Source organism: Athene cunicularia (assembly GCF_003259725.1).
Source record: "Athene cunicularia isolate RWA chromosome 1 unlocalized genomic scaffold, athCun1 chr1_part1, whole genome shotgun sequence".
NCBI classification, from domain to species: Eukaryota; Metazoa; Chordata; class Aves; order Strigiformes; family Strigidae; genus Athene; species Athene cunicularia.
The window spans coordinates 19180615-19201803 of NW_020799091.1; the positions used below are offsets into that span (position 1 = coordinate 19180615).

At 37.9% G+C, this 21189-nt stretch overlaps 1 protein-coding gene across 6 annotated transcripts in view; it reads left to right on the top strand.

Annotated features, from left to right (window-relative positions):
• The first annotated feature begins 6 nt into the window (after positions 1-6).
• SGCG (sarcoglycan gamma) overlaps positions 7-21189 on the top strand; it is a 149160-nt gene continuing 127977 nt past the window's right edge. For 5 of the 6 annotated variants that reach the window (XM_026860385.1, XM_026860403.1, XM_026860354.1 and 2 more), the window contains exon 1: positions 7-150. The gene's annotated coding sequence lies outside the window, so the exon portion shown is untranslated. Of the gene's footprint in view, positions 151-19104; positions 19189-21189 lie in introns of those variants that run through there. The other variant, XM_026860364.1, reaches the window with a different exon arrangement.

A 21189-nucleotide genomic window follows, 5' to 3' on the forward strand; every position in this document is an offset into this window, starting at 1 on the left:
GGGGCTGCCGCCCCGCCAGCACGGCGGAGGGAGGCGCCGCCTGCGGGGAGGAAGCTGGATGAAGGCTTGTGCCTCAGGGCGGCTTCGCCAGCCCCTCGGGCATGAAGGGGACCGTGGGGACTCTGCCCTGCAGCCGAGAGGGGACCTCAGGTAACCGCCCCGCACGCCCTCCCCCCGTAGCCGAGCACGCTTGGCCCCTGGCCCAGCCCTGCCCAAGTGCCGGGAGAGGAGAAGCATTTCCTGAAAAGTTGCCCTGCCGCCGCTGCCCGGGGGCGAGGGGCAGCGGAGGAGGGCGAGGAGGCGGGCAGCCCTCGGGGTAGGGTTTACGCGGCAAGGCGCGCTTCGTGCTCTAGAAACTCAGTCGGGTCCCTGAGGCGATGATTTTCCCGCCGGGAGGTGCCCGGGGGTGCTGGGGCGGACGGGGGGTGCTGGGGCTCCCTTCGCCTGGCGGGAGTGGTGCTGCCAGCAGTGCGCTGAACTTGTTTCGCTCTTGCGGGCTTCGTTGCCGTTTGTTACGGAGAGGTAGGATTAAGTATCCGGAGAGCTATAATGTCGGCATCTTTAATGGCCACAGTTCAGTCGTCAGTGAAGTTTTCTTACCTCCTTGTCAGTTTAGATATGTTCAGGAGAAGAAAACAAACAACAGTCTTACCAGGAAGAAAAGCATAGCAGTGCACCTGAGACTCTAGGATGTTTGTTGTGTTTTATGACATAATTGTAAGTGCACTGCTGATCTTTTTGAATCACGTTTTGCTGGGGCTTTTTAACTGAACATTTGTGGATTAAGTATAAACTTTTAATAAAATAGGTTATTAAATCCCACTTCAAATGTTTCACAATTATTTTCTTGCCTCTTTGCTCGTAGTTTATACAAAAGACGGATTCATTTTTTTTGCATAGTTTTTCTAACATCATCTAAGCAATAAAAAGTGAACAGTGCCCCACAGAAGTTCTAGGTACCTTTGCTACAAAGTGAAAAAAACCAACATTGAACTGTCCTAAAGAAAAAAAAAAAATTATACCTTCAAACGCCTCCTTCCTTATCAGCCCAAGCAAAGAAGTGGAGATTGCAAACTGCCCAGAGAGTGAAAAGACGTGTTATTTCAAAGAAGACAAGGTCCCCCTCATTGAGAATGTCTGCACTAACTCCCTTGGTGAAATCGGAGATAACCTACTGTAAGAATTATCAGCTGCAGTTCTGTTTTCATTCCACATTTTCAAGTACTAAAGTAGTCTCACAATGTTTGCTGGAAAAGGAGAAACTTAAATGCAACGGGCTTAATTTGGTTAGATCAGAAAAGCGTGTGTAGCTTTTTGTTTGTGTTTTGTTTTGGTTTTTAGTAATATAAGGAAATTGGAACCAAATTTAGGGGAGCATTCAAAAGCAGACTAGATTGAGCAACATACATATGGTAGTGCAGGTAATGCCTATGACTGTTTGTTGGAGATTGATAAAGCACTATGCTTAAGGTGATTTTCAGATTGGGATTTTTCTTAATAAACACAGTTATATTCCCTAAGAAGGTTTATCACAGTGAATGACCCAAGGCAGCTTTGAGGCTGCTTTATGTATGCTCAGTTTTTTATTAATGGACTTTTACATTGCATGAAGCTGAGAGAGGACTGAGGAAAGAGAACTATAGGCATGTATAAAACTTGAAATGCTTCCCACTTTTGTGTGGTTTGTTCTCTTGTTGAGGGTTTTTTTTCCTTGTCAGCTTCAAGTCTTAACATCTCTGGGCTTTCATGTAAGTGGCAGATTTTATTAAACATATAAAACAGTGTTCTGTTGTAAAATGTTCTGTAGTTCTTACTTCCTTAAAAAGATAGATATGATTAGGGAATTATCATTTTTCTTGAGAGAATGACAGTTGAAACTTTGTTTGCATAGGAGCGAGCATGTGTAGTGCATTAAAAGAAGGTGTCATTCTAAACTGTCATTGACTAACTTTCCAACGTGGTTGTATATATTAGTATTATTCTATATATTGCTTATAAAATGACTGCTAGGATATAAAAAAGAGGTAAGAAGGAATTAATGTGGTGATGTAGGGTCTAATTTAAGATTTTGAATACAGGTTTAATAGTTGGATGCTTGTGGATTTATTGTTCAGTTTTGTAAACGGGTACTTTTTATTTTGTTCATATCAGCATCTCAGTTAAACTCACAAAAGTACTGTTGATCCAGCAGTGCCTAAGTGACGTAGAGGTGGAGTATAGAATTTTGTCTTTTTATAACATACTGAAGCAAAATGTTTTGTTTGCCGATAAGCTTTCTATTCTGATAACATGTCCAAATTGTACGTAGCTACTGCTATCAAAAGCTGATCTTGTGCTAGAAGTTGGGACCTTAAACAACTGTGTGTTGAACAAATGTTCTTTTACAGCGTGTGAAATCTTAAGCAATGAAAACGGCCAGGTGAAGCAAAGGAGGCATATAACATGCCATCAAGGTATGGAAGTGTGGGAAGTTTGGTAAAAGGAAAAGAAGAGAAGAGAAGGCATTTAGGAATTGAGGGGTTTTTGTACATGAACTTTTGCCATAAAAGCTAAGGTACCAGCTTTTGAGGATAATGTGTACCTTGAGGATTTGGAGTAAAGGTATACCTGGAGAAACAGATGAGGTATCTGCTTTTACCTGAAAGCTGTGGTTGCATGTACAGGATTTTTCTTGTAGTTCTGTTTGAAAACCTTATACTGCTATACTTTAAAGCCGTCTCTTGAAGGCTTCTTGAACTGTGGTAGAAAATTTGTTATGTCATTGTTAAACCTGTCTGGTGTAGTTGAACTAGGTAAAATCATGGTGAAACTAGTTAACTGAGTGTAGCATTTCTGTAGAAGCAAGAGACTGATACAAAATAGAACAGTGATTAAAGAAAATTCTGTCTTCGGTACACATTCAATAGCCAGGCACTGACGACTACATGTGGTAGATCTGTGGAAAGTGGGGGATAGCTTTTGGGAAAGAATTCCTTCTGGTGACCACAAACAAGGAGTTTTCCTGCAGAATAAGCAGAGTGAGCGTTCATTTTACATGCCCATTCTGTGTGGTTTTCCTTGTCTTCTGTTACATCTCCACTCAGTCTCCTCTAAACTGAAAGTCTCCTCATTATTTAATTTTTCTTTTTATGTCACCTTGTCTAGACCTCTAGTAGTTAAAATTTTCTGCTGAATTCCTTTCAGTTCTGCCATATGCCTTAGGTGGAGTACCTCTATGAAAAAATAAAGCTGTGGGCTTACCAACAAGTAAACTGTAAAGATTAGTTTACACTTCAAGGTAGTGTATTATCTTTTATGCAAGAATATTTTTCTTGCTGTTCACTTTTAGCTCGGGGTAACTAACCACCAAAATACCATTTTGAACAATAGCTACATATTATTTGTCCTCATCCTGTATTTTCTCAGTTGATTATTCTTAGCTAAACTATTTACCTTCCTGAGTTTCATCTTAATTTTCTCCTAGATCATGTCTCCAGTTTAGCATGTTTATTATGAATTTTAGTCTGGTATACCAGGACTTCTAACTCTGGCTTCTAGCTCTCCTTGGGCTAATGTCATGTTCAGATTTAGAAAGTATACTCTGTCATCTGTCACTTTCTTAATAAACTTAAATGTTATCTACCAGGACAGCCTGGAACAGCCCCTCTTAAGAAAGTCTTCCTGTTTGGCAATGGATTGGTAATAATGATTCTCTGAATATGGTATTGTAACATTTTTAAAACAAAATCAATGCAGTGGGTTTCAATATATAGGTACTGTATGAGTGTACAAATTTGGGTATTGTTGTCTTTTACCAACTGTTATAAAGTCCAGATTTCTGCTACAACAGTTTTCTTACAAAACATCACAGCTTTCAAGAAAAGAAAGTCCTCTTGAGTCTTGTAGTTAATTTTTTTTTTTAATACAATAGTTTTCACTGAGCAACCACATACCTTTTCTTGAATGTCAGGTCAAAGTACTCCAATACTGGGCAATATACCTGAATATTATATCATGTATACTATTTGTAATTAAAATGCTCTCCACAAACCTCATGAAAATTACCAAGGTAATATAAATGCTAGTTTTACTGGTTAGTTTCTTACAATTAATAATAGTAAGTGACTTTAGTCAGCAAATAACAGGAAATAATATGTCAAATTATTGAGCTGTTTGATTAACTGCTATGTTTTCTGTAATTTCTAAAGGTCATACAAGGTCACTATTTGTACAGATTTATGAAAACATTAAAGGAAATCTCCATATAGTGTTAAGAAACCTGATTCACTTAGGGGTGTGTGTCCCTGAAAATCTTAGCAATCTACAGTCTCTTAACAAATTGTCATTATGTTAAATCTACCTACTTTCTAATATTTGAAGGCTTAGATTTAATAGTGATACTGAACATCTAATTATTTTATTTCCACTTCAGTGGAGAGACTCACCATGACATTCCAAATTAATACATTTGTCAATATTGCTGTTGATTTAAGTCATGTAACATGAATCAGCCTCTGAAAATGAAGAATTACTTTTGGAAACGACAACATATGTGAATCATACAAAAATACCCAAATAAATTACTTATTTATGGTTGTGCATTAAGCATTCACTACTTCTGAAGATAAACATTTATTATAAACAGTTCTGAAAACTTCACAGTTTCATGTCTCTCTAAACGTGGAAAGACAGCTTGTATTGGTTTTCTAAGAATTGATCTATGGAATTTGGATTTTGCGTAGTGAACACCATTGCTCTTTATTAGCATAAAAAGTTACCAGTAAAAACGTGTTTCTCTGTGTTGTAGAAAAGTAGATACCTTTTAGAATAGGAGTTTTGAGGAAAAAGTTTCTCAATTCAAGAAATTGTACAATGTATACAAAACAACAACAGGCCTAAGTTTATGCTAAACCCAGCAATTTATTTGTTTTCAGAAACAAGGAAATAAACTATCTGGAAGTTTTTCCAAAATAAAGTTTCTTTGTTAATGAGGAATTGTAAACTAATTTTCAGCATTATTTGTAAAAAATGTAGTATGTGAAAAATTATGGCATTTCCCTGACTGTTTCCCTGGGTTGATTTCTTTAGACACAACACTTCAGGCTGTGAAGTTTTGTATAAAGGGTTTTTTGCTAGGAGGCTTGAAGATACCTGTATTTTTAATATATATTTTTCACAGAGGTGCACATGCAGATAAATAAAAAGTACTCAGTCTTTTCCTGGTGCCAGTTTCAAAATCTGCATGTATTTGAGTCAAACACCAAGAAAAGAGAATCGAAATGGAAAGATCTGGCTGATTAAATAATTTTTTTCTGGAATCTTCTGCTCCACTGTCAAAACCAAAGTCCCCAAAATCATTTGCAAAAGAAGGTTGTAAACGGTCTTGAAAAGAGTATGGTAGCAGCTATTGTGGAAGTCCAAAGATGGCCTGCCACCACCTCTTGTTGTCTGAGCTGACACTGGGTTCTGAAGCCTTCTATTCTTTAGAAAGAAGGTTCACTTTTTAGAAAACCATTTACTGTGTCTGGGCACTGGCCAGAGCAGTCTTTTTGAAGTGCAAGACCATATTTTTTATATATGTGTGTGTGTGTATATATATATATATATATATACACACATATATATACACTTCTCTTGGGACATTCATCGTTGGGTGGCTTGTATTCTTCATGGACCTAGAAGGAAGTCAGGACATCTTCTCAGGGTCTTTTCAGGCATTTGATGAGTTCACTAAGCCTTGTAGACAGTGGGATCTTCTTCTTCCCTTAGTTCACTGACTAGCTAGTGCAAGGTCATCCCAGGAAGTTATTTAATTGCTTGGGTCTGTGCAGGACAAGTCCACTTAAACAGCCTTAATGGTCTTGTCAGTGTGAAGAAGGCTCTCCTGTTCCTATCAGTCCATAAAATTCTTTGAGGCAATTACAGACACCCATATTGTGATCCTAGCAGATTCAGTGTAGCAGCCTGAGACCAGTGGGCATTGGTGGGAAAAAAAAATGGTTGGGGAATTACTTCCGTATGCACACATAGTATACATGGTAGTGTCTGGTATGTGTACTGTATGGTAGCATACGTATCCTGGTGTATGCTTCATATTTTCCACTAACATTCTAGAGAAAATTCATTCAGATGGCAGCTGCTTGAGCATTGAGTGATAACTTCAGATAAAAGGGCTTCCCTTTTCTGGCAGGTTAACCAAACTCATGACAGTATGCTTCTTCACTTTTACTGGTCAGTGAAAATAAGGATGCTTACTTCATAGGTTGGGATTTTTCTGAATCAAGATCAGTGTTGTTCAGAGAAGCTGTTGCTTTGTTGCAGCATTTTGAGTTTCAGGAAATCCAAAATGCATGCAAATTATTCTTACATCAATTTCAGGAATTGCTGATGAGAACTGACAACTCCTGATAGTACTGTGTACTATGTAAATGTTGTGGTTTAAACCCGGTTGGCAGCTAAACACCACGCAGCTGCTTTCTCACCCTCCCCCCACCCTGGAGATAGGGGAGAGAATTGGAGGGATAAAGGTAAGGACACTCATAGGTTGAGATAAAAACAGTTTAATAATTAAAATAAAATAAAAACAAAATAATAATAATAATAATAATAATAATAATAATAATAATATTAATAATAGAACATACTAATGCACATTGTGATTGCTCACGACCTGCCAACAGATGCCCAACCTGTTCACCGCTTGTGATCCCAGAAGAGAGAAAATCCTGAACCTGCAATCCCAGAAGAGAAAGAACCTGCCTCCCAGAAAACCCTCAATTATACACTGAGCATGATGTTATATGATATGGAATATTCCATTGGACAATTTGGGTCCATTGTCCTGGCTGTGATCCCTCCCAGCTTTTTGTGTTCCTGCACACTAGCAGTATGTGGGAAGTTCAAAAGTCTTTGATTTCTTAGCAACAACTACAAACATCAGCATATTACCAACATTCTTCTCATACCAAATCCCATACTGAATCCAAAACCCAGTGCTATTCTAAGCTACTAAAAAGAAAAAAATTAGCTCTACCCCAGCCCAAACCACCACAGAATCCACCCCTTATGCCATGCCATTTATGTTATGCTCAGGTTCCATGTTTTCCAATACATTCTAATTAATCGCCATCACTTTTCCTGTTTTTTGATGTACACACAGATATCATTCCCTTAGTTTACAGGCCATCCCTCCCATATGTGTAGTGAGTTCATTTAGTCCAGGACAATAAACCAAAAAGCAAGGGGAACCAGGTTTCCTTTGTCAAGAAAACATGATGTTTTGGATATACCACCAGTGAAATTAACTTTTTAGCTTACCTGGTTCCTCAAACGCTCACAGACAAAATCAACAAGATTTCGAGTTTGCTTGTGGTTTTGGTTGTGTTCTCTGTGTGTTCTTCACAACTTTGCTTTAGAGAAAGGATAGTTTACAGTAAAGCCTTAGTTTGGAGAAAGGTGAGAAATAATATAATTTCTGTTCTTACCTGGAAGAATGGTGCAAGCTATATGGATCACTTCGTATGATGTGTGTAGCAACTAAATTTATCATTGCAATCATAAAAATATATGTATCTGGTTTTAGCACAGCACTTAATACTTTGACTTCATCACCCAGTTTCCTAAGCAGTTGAGGAGCTATAAAGAACAATTCTGACATTCTGCAGGGGAGAGAGGATTCTTTTCTTTCAAGATTGTTTTAATGTTTTTAATAAATAATATATTTTAAAGTAAAAAATACATGCTCTAAGGGAGGTTCCACATTCAACTGCCAGAGCAGAACTACCTCATATATATGTATGAATAATTTACTGGTCTTCTGAAGCTCACTTTCTGCTTTACATTGTCACCAGCATCAGCAGAGAGGATGATGAGCATCTTTGTTCCAGTAATTCTGTAATGGACAGGCAAACATGATATTTAAGATAAAAAAAAGCAGGAGATGCTCTGAAAACTCTTGAATCCCAGTGAAAGATTAATTTTAGCCACTCCTACCTGGTCCTCTACTGATTGTGAAAATTTGGATCTTTCGGCGTTTTGGACTTCGTGCACTTTTTTACCACTCTGGGGTAAATTTGATCACTTTAGAGGATCAGCTCATTCTAACACGGCACTATTTGTAGTCACAAATACCCTACAGAAGCCCTTTGTCATGTTGTTGTCTATTGCTTCCACTTTCTCTGTTTAAAGTTCTCTTCTACAAAGGGTGTTTTTGATTCTTGCTGCTGTTTTCCTCCTCCTCCATCACATATCTGAGTGTGTGCTTTTAAAAGGGCTTCTTTAAAATGTAAATGAGTGGGCTTTCCAAGTTACTTGTACCAAATCTGATCATCTTGCTAGCAGTGAAGGGACACATGTATATTACTAGTCTATGTGTCACGAGGTTCAGCATATCAACCTATTCCTTGACATATGATGTGACATAAACAGTTCTGGAATAGTGTCATAGGAGAAATTGAGTTTTACATCCTGACATAAATAAGAACACATACAAGAGACCTATCAATGAATTTCCTCAAAATAAGTTATTAAAATATTATGAAAAACTCTGAAAGAGCCTGAGTTGTAGGAGAGAAGATTCTCTCAAAGGTAAATAGTTACTTAAAAACCTGGGAAGATAGAGTGGGAATAAATGGTTACTTTTCACCCCAGATGAGACAGATTACCTGTGAAGTCTTGGGATAAGAGATGCTGGAACGTATGCTGTTCAGTGGATTTATAAATTATTTGAAGAGGCACCTAGTAGGAAGGTGAGAGTGAATTAATCAAGTTTGTTGCTACTTAAGCAGCAGCGTTATTTCCTGGGCATGTAACTTTCATTCTCAATGGATGCTAAGTAACTTCTCAAAGGATTTTTGCTTTGGCCCTTGCCATCAGTCATCTGTTTTTGAATACTGTTGGATCCTCAAAGAGGAGTACTGGAATTATTGAATATAACTTTCTGAAAATATGAGTTCACAGCTCAGTAATGATCAGAAAAGTGAATGGAGTATTACAAATTAGTAGAATAGGAACCAAGAACAATATAAAAAGTACACAATGGAAAAAATGGATATGTTTCTATTAATTTTAAATACCATAGGCAGGTATGGTTCCTCTGTCTTAAAAAGAGATATGAGTTTCTAAACAATTCAGGGAAAGGCAGAAAACAGGTCAAGAAGATGCTGTAGCTTCTTCAACAGATGATCAAACAGATTACATCTCTTCAGCTTATGAAGGGGGTGCTAAAAGGTAATATGATAGAAATCAATGACATTGAGTGACATGAAAAAAGGTGGAGATCGGCTCATTATTCACCATTTCTCATTGTGTGATAACAGTCAGTGAAATTATCAGTCAGCAAACCCATTGCCACAGGATGTTATAACAGGCACATATATAAAGGACCTCAAAGCAGAGTATTCAGATTGGTGGACTTTGACTAGTAGCCATTAGGTGGAGATGCTCCAGATGCAGTTTCTGGGCTATGAGGTCTCAGTCTCCAGTTCAAAGAGGTAGAAGAACATGCCAATGATGGAAGTGTCAGTCCTTGACCTGTTTCTTATATTATTTTCATAAGAATTCTTTTATTCAGAAATTTGGTCACCATAGCTGTGTGCTATGGATGCTGTGTTCCACTGCAACTGGGCATCTGTCTCAAAGGAACGTATTCATATAGCCTTCTACTGGAGTCATATTACCTTGTCAAATATAGTGTTTTAGTTCAAGTTCATTCAATGATTTCTTCTTGTTCAGTCTGTGTAGAGGAAGTTACAGCACAAAATTTAGATGATCTGAATCACTTATTAGTCCTTCGAACTAAAACATCATTAATAGTCATGACATTAAGTTGTGGTACTGGTTGGTTTAAATACCACTAAAAAGGCCAAAAGAAGCTTTGGTTTGGAGGATAAGTAGATTCCCTCATCATTGCTTTTTCAGGCATGGAATTACCAGGACATTTCAGTCAAATTTTTGCAAAGAATTTAACCAAGATACCAATAAAAACTTCCCCTGTTCGAAAAGATTGTTTCAGGTTATGCACTCTAGACGTGCTTCTGATCCTGATACATTGCTTTGAAGTCTATGACATTATTGTATTACTCAAGTCTTTATTGATTCTGATGCAAAGGCGTACATTAAGAAATTGAAAATGCAGTTAAAGATACTACATTTTAAGGAGTATAGTTAGCTTCATGTTAATATTGAGCATTGCATGTTTAGGATTATAGCAAACTTGTGCCTACTGAAATGTTGAATTCTAACTTATCAAAAGAAAGACAAAGTCAAATTTACTCAGACCAGCAGTGAAATTTTGCCCTACATGCCTCCCAACTAAAATAACAGGTCTTCAAGGAAAACATATGCATTTATGGGAAAAGGTCTTTTTTTCCTTCTTTAATAATACCCTTTTGTTACTATGCTGTCTTCTTAACAGCAAATTTGACTCATGGCTGAGAGCAAAATAGCAGTCTCGTCAGACCTGCCTTTTTAGGGGAAGTCATTATACTTCTTCTGAAGTGTCTGCAGTAACCCATCAACATGGGTTACTGGGTTCTTAATATTGTATAATTATGATATATGTATGATTCTGCTCTTTGTCCAGCTTGCACCTGCCTTTCTTATCCCTACTTAGAGACTCTTTTCATGAGAATAGAAATAGATGGTAATTTTTGACACGCTAGCCTTTGAGCAATAGAGGAAGTATGTATAGATTATAAGGGAGGTGTCACTGTCATTGCTTTCTTATTCCCATAAGTGAAGGTTAATCTTAAATCTGAGGCAAATGCAATATCTATACTAAAAGAAAACATCCCTCCCTGTAATTATAATGCTGTGTTATCTCTGTTATCTTCTAGTTAAACCTAAAGATTTCTAAACTGTTCTGTTTCAGGATTATTTTTTTCTTGTAATCTATCTAAGACACAGGGGGTACATAACACTTTTTCATGGAATTATTACTGTTTTACAGTGTCTCTTACACAACTGAAATTTTTGGAATATTTTGAAAGTATATGTGAATTATGTCAATTTTTGTCTGAATCTGTATTCAGGACCTTTGTGTGTGTGTGTGTGTGTCTGAATTATAGGTTAACTTGAAGACAATTCAGTCAGTAACCAAAATCCAGCATCTATTGTTATTGCTTGCTCAGATGAGTCCAAAACTATACTAATAAAAAATCCATTCAGTCCCCCATTCCAACAAAAAATGCAAGTGTGCCTAACCATGCCAGTAAATTCTTGTCTCAGGTTGCTTATATACTTGGCACCTGCACATATGTCTTTGAGTATGCCAGACTTTTTTCTGTGATGAATGCAAAACTGATTGAAGACCTCATATTGCCAGATAATAATTTTTGGACATGCATGCTGATTCATGTGTTTTCTTTATAGTCCTATCATCAGGCTGGTGAACAAGTACAGAAAAGTTTTCTCATTTTTCCAGCCCATGTTTCCAGCAGACATTTGCTGCATCCACTCTTGGCTGGCAGGCTTACTTCAAGGTCCATGCCTGTCCAGAAATCAGCTCCTCATGCAAATATCCAAGAGTTGAGGCCATCTGTGAAATCTGCTTCTCATCTATCCATCATTAGGGTTTATTGATTGTGCTGTCATTTTCAGGTATAATCTCTGACTCAGGGTCAGTCTCTTTACCATGAATACTGCAGTTTCCAGCTTACTTTGTAAATGATGACCATGGACTTAAAGAGTCTTTTTTTTGCACAGTGTGCAGAAAATCCTAATTAACAGCAGAAGTGGCTAGACTAAAATAATTTTTATGGATGCATACAAAATCCTATTTTCATTTAAACTTGCTCCATGAGGTTTAGAAATACCTAGTGGAGCTATAGGAATACAGCTTTGGATGAGTTCACTACAAGCTTGCCTCACAGCTATGTCTATGATTCATTAATTTTTCCTGGCAATTATGTTTTTATTCATGTGTTCTATAGTTCTAAAAAGATAATACAGTTTTTGTAGTTAGCACAAGACTACTCTTTAGAACCTGGTTTTGTCTTGGCAGGTTGAGCTACTGTGTTTTTTCTGTCTCTTACTTACAAGTTGTTGTGACAATCAAACAAATATTTTTTATGGGAGCTAAAGAAGATACAAATATTTTTTTTGTGTCTCTCATACGCAGATTTTTCATAGGGATAAAGATCCTACTGAAGCTTCACCTCAAAAATCAAGGTATCTTTCAACCAGTACAACTGTCTGCACAAACAGGATCCTTCCTATGGATTGTTAACTCTGAAGGAATTTCAAATCCAATTTCAACCTATTGAGACCTGTTAAAAGTTTATAAAGATTATCTCACACACTGTCTTTGATCTTGATCTGCAACAGTGTTCTTTCTGTCAACTTTCTTCTTATTTACCAGAGGAACAGCATAATTGTGGGTATGCATATTTGTTAAATACTGTGCTTGTGTTTGTAGCTGATAAAAACTTTAGGAAAAGAGTTCCAGGATTACTTTTAAAGTAGAAAATTATGGCACAGTTCAGTTGACTGAAGTTGGGCATCTGAGCCCTATGGTGGCCTATCTGGCCAATAGTTGTTGCTGTAGAAGGACAGAAGTCTCCCATATTTGGTTGCGCCATGTAGATACCTCAGATACTCTAAGGCACCTAAAATATTTTTTTTAGGCAACTGAAAAAGTCCACCATTGACAGAGTACAGCTTTGATGACAGATAGAGCCATGTAGATTTTTTTTTCCCTAGTCTTGTTGTGAATTGCTGATTTCCCCAAACCAAAATGATACTTCTTGAACATTTTCGACAGCAAAATATGCATGTGTACATTAATTTGATGAATAAGAAATTGCTGCTACTATAAATAAGAGCCATGAGTTGAGGGAACTTCATTATAAAAAGGTATTTATGTGTATAAACACAAATATATTCTGTATCTTGGCCTCTCTTCCTTTTTTTTCAGAGTGTAATCTTGTAAGTTTGGAATCTGAGTTCATTAGGAATTTATTGATAAAGGAAACTATTTGAAGTGGTTTAATCTGTAAAGTCCTCCAGGTTCTGGAAATGCATGAAAAACCTTTGCTGCCCAAGTTGGCCCCAACGATTCAGAATCACTAGGTTGTCTTTTTGTGGTGCATAAAAATGTGTGTTCTAAAAATGGAAAATATATATGTATGTCAATAAAAAAATGTACATGAGCAGTAGGTAACTATTTCTTTCTTAATTCTCTTCCATTCTACATTATTCTCCAAAAACAGTGACTATAAGAAAGCGGTATGTTAACTAAAACCGTCAGTGAGCATGTTTGTATTATTTTATTTGCAGTCGTGAAAAAAGAAGAAAATGCATACCTGGCAGTAAGTGGATTGGCTGTAGTTGGTTGTAGTAACAAGCTGTCTCTGCAATCAGCTGCAACAGACATTACATAGAAGTTGCCTGATCCTGGTAATATTTGGAGAGACTGCCATGACTTTCTCTGAGTAGCTCTGGGAAATTAATTCATTCTTTCTGTTCATCCTTTTGAATACCTTATTAATGCAGACGTTATTCTAAAGGAGATGCTGACATGTATTTTCCTCCTGTTAGTGTTAGATGTAAACTCATTTAGCATTAATTACATGAATTACGCTTTTTCACAAGATAGGTCTTTAATGAGAAAAGTAATCATGAGATAAAATTGAGATGCTCCAGGCTTTTGTCACAAGAAACCAATTGGTACTGCATGAGAAATAGGAATAACTGGTGATATCTTCAGTAGTCATAGAAGATTAAGGAAACAGGGTGATTCAAATGGAAGGAAAAGATTATCACTTTATCTTGTAAAACAGTCTCACACTATACCATTATTCTCTAGAATCAGCTGACAGGAACAAATAAGAATCTTAAACTGAAACTGTGATGGTAATAGGAAGAACACAGCACTAGTATGTAAAAATGTCTGGAAAATACTCAAAGCAGTTTTATTTATCTACTCATAATGGATATTAATCAAAAAAATTTCTGATAACAGTTCTGGGAAATGGTATGCTCTTATGTATAGATGAAGTAAGTTTCCTTTAACATAAAAGGAATGTCGTTATGTCTCTACTAATTGGACAGTACATCTCATCTGCATGAAGGTAGGGAGGCTCTACAGAGAGACTTGGATAGATTGCATCAGTGGGTAAATGTTAATGGGATGAGTTTCAACAAGGCCAAGTGCCAGGTCCTGCACTTGGGCCACAACAACGCCATGCATCACTACAGGCTTGGGGAGGTGTGGCTGGAGAGCTGTGTGGAAGAAAAGGATCTGGAGGTTCTAATGGACAAGCAGCTGAACATGAGCCAGCAGTGTGCCCAGGTGCCCAAGAAAGCCAACGGCATCCTGGCTTGTATTAGAAATAGTGTGACCAGCAGAAGTAGGGAGGTGACAGTCCCCCTGTGCTCTGCACTGGTGAGGCCACACCTGGAGTATTGTGTCCAGTTTTGGGCACCTCAATATGAGAGAGATATTGAGGTGCTGGAGTGAGTGCAGAGGAGGGCAACAAAGCTGGTGAAGGGCCTGGAGAACAAATCCTGTGATGAGAGACTGAGGGAGCTGGGACTGTTCAGTTTGAGAAGAGAAGGCTGAGGGGAGACCTCATCACTCTCTACAGCTACCTGAAAGGACATTGTAGAGAGGTTGGTGCTGGTCTCTTCTCACAGGTAATTAGTGACAGAACAAGAGGGAATGGCTTCAAACTGCAACAGGGGAGGTTTAGACTGGACATTAGGAAAAAAAATTTCACAGAAGGATTGGTCAGAGAGTGGAATAGGCTGCCCAGGGAGGTGGTGGAGTCCCCATCCCTGGGTGTGTTTAAGGGTCGTTTGGATGAGATGCTGGGGGATATGGTGTAGGGGGGAACTTGGTGGAGTAGGGCTGATGGTTGGACACGGTGATCCCAAGGGTCACCTGAGTGATTCTGTGATTCTATGATATATCACTGGAGAGAGAGATAGCTATCTGCTTAGAGATATGTGCAGATATCTGTAGGTGTTTTGAGTTTCAGCAAGTCTTGTGGAAATTGCTGTGACTATGGTGCCAATATAACTGTTAGACACAGCGAGCACAGTGCTATGGGAAGACCTGTGCACTATCTTTACTTATTGGCCTAGTTTTAACATGCTACACCAGGACACTATTAAACATGTCATTGTTTGAAGAGGACTCTTGAAACAGTTTATAAAATCACAAGACTAATTAAATAACTAAACCAAAATTCTGTATTTCTGTACAAATATAGTTGCCAATATTCTTTAAACTTTTATGTTACATATTCTCTATCTGTGGTGATAACTACTTTAAATTCAAGAACTACGTTGTACTGAGAAATGCTTGGGTTTCAAATTTCAAAATACAATAATAATGTTCTAACTTCTGTAAATAACAGACTAAATAGGGCCCAGCTTTCCAAATGGGTAAATCTCATAGCTTATTTAGTGACTGGAGATGCTTCCCATGCCATGTAAACTTTTGCTCACTTGCAGAAGGTATAGTGTTACTTAGAAGTGTCAGACTCTATTGCAATCATGCAGGATTCCAATTATCTTTTTTAAACTTTTTATACCTTTTTTTTTATGACCAGTAATGCTGAAATTGTAACGAGAATTCACAGGCTTACTTCAGCAGATAGATGGTGGAATGAACATTTTTATAACTGGAATAAAAGCTGTGTTTTATCACAAGTCTGTGTTTTATCACAAGTCCTTATTATCTTGTTTACCTTTAGCAAGGTATGGCAGAATGGTATCCTGTAATATAGTAAACATTAGTTCAGAGGAAGCTTCAAGGAACAACCCCCTTTTTATTATATGTATAGATATAAAAAAAATTATATATATATAGATAAACACACACATACACTTTTTAATATTTTGTTTACATATTTACTTCTCAGCTGGACCTGCTGATACATTTTTGTCTATAGTATTTCCTGACTATACAGATCACTTTTTCACATTTGTGTCAAACTTGAGTTGATAGTAACATTAAGGTCACAGTGTTGTTGTAGCTTAACCATGGAATCACCTTATCAAAACTGCATGATGTCTAAGCAGCTTGACCTTGCATGTAATTACTAATCCAAAGCAAGCCTAGCAGGTGGTTCAGATATTTCAGCTGAACAAAAATACTTTATCTGTTTTCCTTTGTAAGTAACAAACAAGGTGACAGTAGCTGGACAAGGGGAGAGCATTTACCAGACTTGTCAGGCCTAAACTTTTCCCTATATTGCTGCAAAGCTGGAAATAAAATGTTATTTTTAAAAAATTAAAAAAAAAAAAAATTCCCCACTCCAGAAACACTAGGCTTACTCCATATTCACTGGAGACTTCCCTGTGAGCTACTCCACATAGTTTAGGGTGAGTTCTGCCATCAAAAACAGTTGATTAGCCCTACTCCTGAGCTCTTCCCAAAAATCTTTGTGGAACAACACACAAAAGAGACTGTGAATCATTCTGTGATAGCTGTCTAGTTCCATGCACTATCTTTTGCTGAAGACTGATGGCCTCTCTCACAGGAAGTGGGCTCTTTGGTCCTTCAAAAATCAGCCCACTGAAAATGTGCCGCCACCAGATGGCTTGTCCAGTACAGTGTTTGTCCTTGGTTTCTGTCCCAAGGATCCTGAGAAAAGAAAACCAGAAATGGATTGGCCTGCTATTGGTGATACAGTTAGTTCATCCTATAGACTGTCACTGAAAGTTCTCTGGAAAAGAGGGTAGCTGAAAGAAGGCTAAGTATCAAGTGAATTATATTCATGCACTGCTAATGAGCAAGAACTCTTTACAAGAAATTGTAAAAGTGGATTTCTCACGTTATGTTGCATAGATAGAGACAAATTCTGTTGTTAGAGTTCACTGAAAGTCACAGTCTGTTGTAGTTTAACCCCAGCCTGCAACTAAGCACCACACAGCCGCTCCCTCACTCTTCCTCCCACCAATAGGAGGGGGAGGAGAATCAAAAATACAAAAAGTAAAACTCATGGGTTGAGATAAGAACAGTTTAATAATTGAAATAAAATATAATAATTGTAACAAAAAGAAAGATAACAAAAATAGAACTAAAGCCCAAGAAAAACAAGTGATGCACAATGCAATTGCTCATCACCTGCTGACCAATGCCTAGCCAACCCCCGAGCAGTGATGCCCTCCTGGCCAATTCCCCTGCTATTTTATGTACTGACCATGATGTCTTATGGTCCAGTGGTATTGAATATCCCTTTGGCTAGTTCAGGTCAGCTGTCCTGGCCATGCTTCCTTGCAGCTTCTTGTGCATCTCCTCACTGTCAGAGCATGGGAACCTGAAAAGTCCTTGACTTAGGATAAGCACTGTTTAGCACCAGCTAAAACATTCGTGTGTTACCAACATTATTCTCATCCTAAATCCAAACCACATTACTGTACCAGCTACTAGGAAGAAAATTAACTCTATCCCATCCAGTCTTGTAACAATTCTTACATATTTGTAAATACTAAATGCTTGAAATATTGATACTCTTTAAATATATCAAACCTCTTTAAAGTATTATGTGAAAAATATGCTACTGGATACATACACAGGTAGTAATGGATATAATAAATATTAGCAGATGTCAAGAACAGGTTAAATGCTATGGAAGTTGTCCTTCTGAGGGGAATACATGATCTTTACAAATACATCACATGACCAAGTTGTCATCCTGAAAAATTAATAGGTCACAACCAAATGAATGTAAATTTATTTATTTTGTTGTGTTTTGGCACATGTGTTTTATGTTAAGAATTTAAGTTATATTTATGAGCTGTTTCTTAAAGTTCTTGAAAGTTTTGAATATGAGTATGTAAAGAATTACAATTTATACCTGCTGCAAGCTAAGTAAAAACAAGCTAAATATAATCTAATTCTTATTAGGTTATAAGAAAGGAAATACTGTGTGTAACACTGAACTTTTTGTATACAAACTTAAAACATGTACAAAATCAAATACAGTCTCTTAATAAGGGCTTATGTTTCCACAATGACTAGCAAGGTATCCCTTTTCTCAAGAGCATTGGGAATATTTTGGGAGCTACTTGCTTGTGCTAAATATGATCTAATGTGCATAGTTCAAAAGGTCTTTAAAATAGCTTACAGCTTGGTGTACAATGCACATATGGTTAATGTAAAATAGATATACATAGTGCAGTGGCTATAAATTTTAGAAGTTAAAAATTCTTTCCCCAGAACAGAATTAAAGTAGCGATAGTACATTAGAGAGTACTGAATTTTATTTAAAATAACTTGGAAAAAGGTAAGAGTTGATGAGCTATCCACTTTTTTGATCATAGACTAGAGAAAGGGACAGGGAAGTGGGAAACCAAATTCAGAAAGTTACTAGCTGTTGGAGTGTACTACTTCATCTTCCAGGAGAATGCTCTAACAGGTAGCCTGTAGATTAATGTTAGATAGTTTCACTGTCAAGCCAGTTTGTTCATACTGGATCATTGTGCAATAAAGAATAAAAGATTTAGATATAACTAAGAATAAGTAACAGGGAATGTAACATTGTAGTATAATCAGAAAAAGACTTCAGAGAAAAATATGTCCACTGACTACACCTGTTCCTTGAGATGATTAGTAGGGACTAGCTCATGTCCGTTCTTCTCAAGCCTGAGACTCTTTGGAGAGATAAGTTGCACCCCACTGGTTTAGAAACAGGAGCATACCATGGTATAGTGGCTACTTCAGAACACTTTGGACTTTCACAGCATGGACTTCTTTGTTCTTGAACTGCTTACTTCTTGAATGCCTTCTGCGGCATCATTATGTTTATACAAGCCATTGGTTTTCAGTAATTGCCTAGACATGATGTTGCTGTGACTGTCACCATTGGTGAAGCTGTGATCGCAGAGTGTTTATTTAGGGTTACCCTGTTTGATGGGATACAGCTGCATGAGCTAACATGAAATGTAGTTTGGCATCTGTCATCATGTTGTACTGCAAAGTTTGGAGGAAACAGCTATCTTGCCAAGGATGATTGTCTTTGCCGGCTTGCTTTCATCAAGTGTTATCCCCCACTGCAGAGAATGTTGGTTGAGAAGATTGAACTAGGTTGTCCTATTGAGATGAGATCAGGATTGGGTCTAGAATTTTTCTGTGTAGAAGTCTAGGATATGTGACACCTGCTTTTCCATTTTCTGGGCACCTGTTGCTATTGAATAGCAGAATGATTCTTTGGAGTGTGCCAATCCCCTGCCTGTACCTGAGAAATGACTTCAGCCTGAGTCAAATGTGAGTCTTTTCATAGTCAGTTGTAGAATATATATCTGCAAATCGTCCATATTGAAAACAACCTAGCTTATAGGGGACATATTCAAGGGAAGTTCCCATTTGTCTTGGGGTAATAGATGGGGGTCTGTTTATATGGTTTCTCTACATAATGTTTATAACTGTAGCAATCACAGTGCATAGTTCTCTACAGAGATTTGTGGACTGCCAGGGGACACTTGTGAATTCCCTGGCTGCTTCTGTCAGCTGAAGGTACAATGTATAGGTAGGACTTCTTTTAGTGATTTGGATACCTTCCAGTATAGACAGGTTAGCATTCTTTGCCATTCTTGAGATGTCATCTGTATCAGTCTCAGAGTGCTAGTCTATGTTGTGATGGGTGCCCCTCATGCCAGGCTCCTTGCTAGAGGTCACAGCTATTCCTTGATAACTGAAGCCAGTATGGGGGCAACAGCTCCGTCTTGAGCTCTTGCAGGTAGAAATTCATTATGCCTTTGCTCACCTTAACAGAGGACTCAGAGAGGTGCGTGGGGTGCCAGGATCTCCAGTGCTGCATTTATGAGAAATTTTGGAAACACCACAGCTCCATTTTACCCCATAGTCTGTCTTTGACAGTGGCTCACAAGTGCCTAGGCAAGAATATAAGGACAAAAAATGTCTAGCTTTTAGTGATATTACTCAGAATATTTTCCTGCACTCTATGGATATTTCAAGAATTATCAGAACTGGATGTGAGTTTTAGACAGCTTTCTCTTTGAGGAACTTGTCCACCTTCCTTTTTCAATCTGGCTAAATTTTTAGCATATGGACTGTCTAGAGGCATCATTGCATTTCATGTGTCTACTCTTTGCTCTGAAATAGTACTGTGCTGTGGTGTGTTTTCACCAGTTTCATACTCCAAGAAGTCCCTATGGAAACAGTGAAGAAAGTTGGGCCCATTCCTTCCTTCTTGCCTGGAGTTTGGTCAAAGAATCCTCCTTTAGCCAGTAAATTTTCTAACATCCCCTGGAAGTTGAACTGTAATTCAGTCTAAAGTCATTTGCTAAGTATCTTCCTGCTAGATGGACTAGCAGATAAGAGATTGGATACTGGTGAGCCATGGTCTGAAATGTGATCAGAGTCAGTGGAGGCAATGACATCAAACAGATATCAGTCCTGAGTAGCTGGACTCTGTTTCCCAGGCTTGGCATCTTGAAGCACACACAGTGAAAGAACAAATGCTTCAGTTTTCTGTGTGGATATGTAGGCTGGAGCCATTCCATTGCAGATCACATATATAAATAAGATAACCTGGACATTGTTTTGACTAGGACTGCATGCCAGCTGGTGGTAAATGACCATCTGTGATCCTGAGGGTGATGGCCGAAGTCAGTTTTAGGTTGTTTTGGTTTTGGTTTTGGTTTTGGTTTTTTTGTGTTTTTTTGTTTTGTTTTGTTTTTCTGAAAGTCTGCAGATGAAGAAAGAAAAGAGAAGGAAAGAACTAGTTTGTGTCTGCTGCACAGGAGGTACTTGTATTTTTGTAGTCTACCTTGAATAAATCAAAATGTTGTGCTGTTTTAGATGTCTTCTAGAAAACAGATTAGGCTCTTGAGATCTGCAGTAGAGTGCCATTCCTCTTTGCTTAACAGAAAAATCCTTCACCCTGTCCTAAAATGCCAGTGTGCCAGTGGTGTGAATTAGACAGTCCCTGGACCAGATCATGCCTGGAGAGGAGACTGACTCTGGGAAAGTTACCAGAGCATCGAAATGTTAGATGTTTCTTGAGGTTTCATGGCTGGCTTTCAGCCAGCTTACGTCTTTCCCTCTTATGCTTCTTTCTTCTCACTTGGATACTCTTGTATTGTGAAGTTCTGGCCATTGCTACCTTTTTATGTATTTTCACATCTGTGGATATAAAATACTGTCTTATTTGCCTGACAATTCAGAATTAACAGCTGTAGTATAGTAGGCAATTAATGATGTAAAGACAAGTAATGTATTCTTGCAATCCTAATATT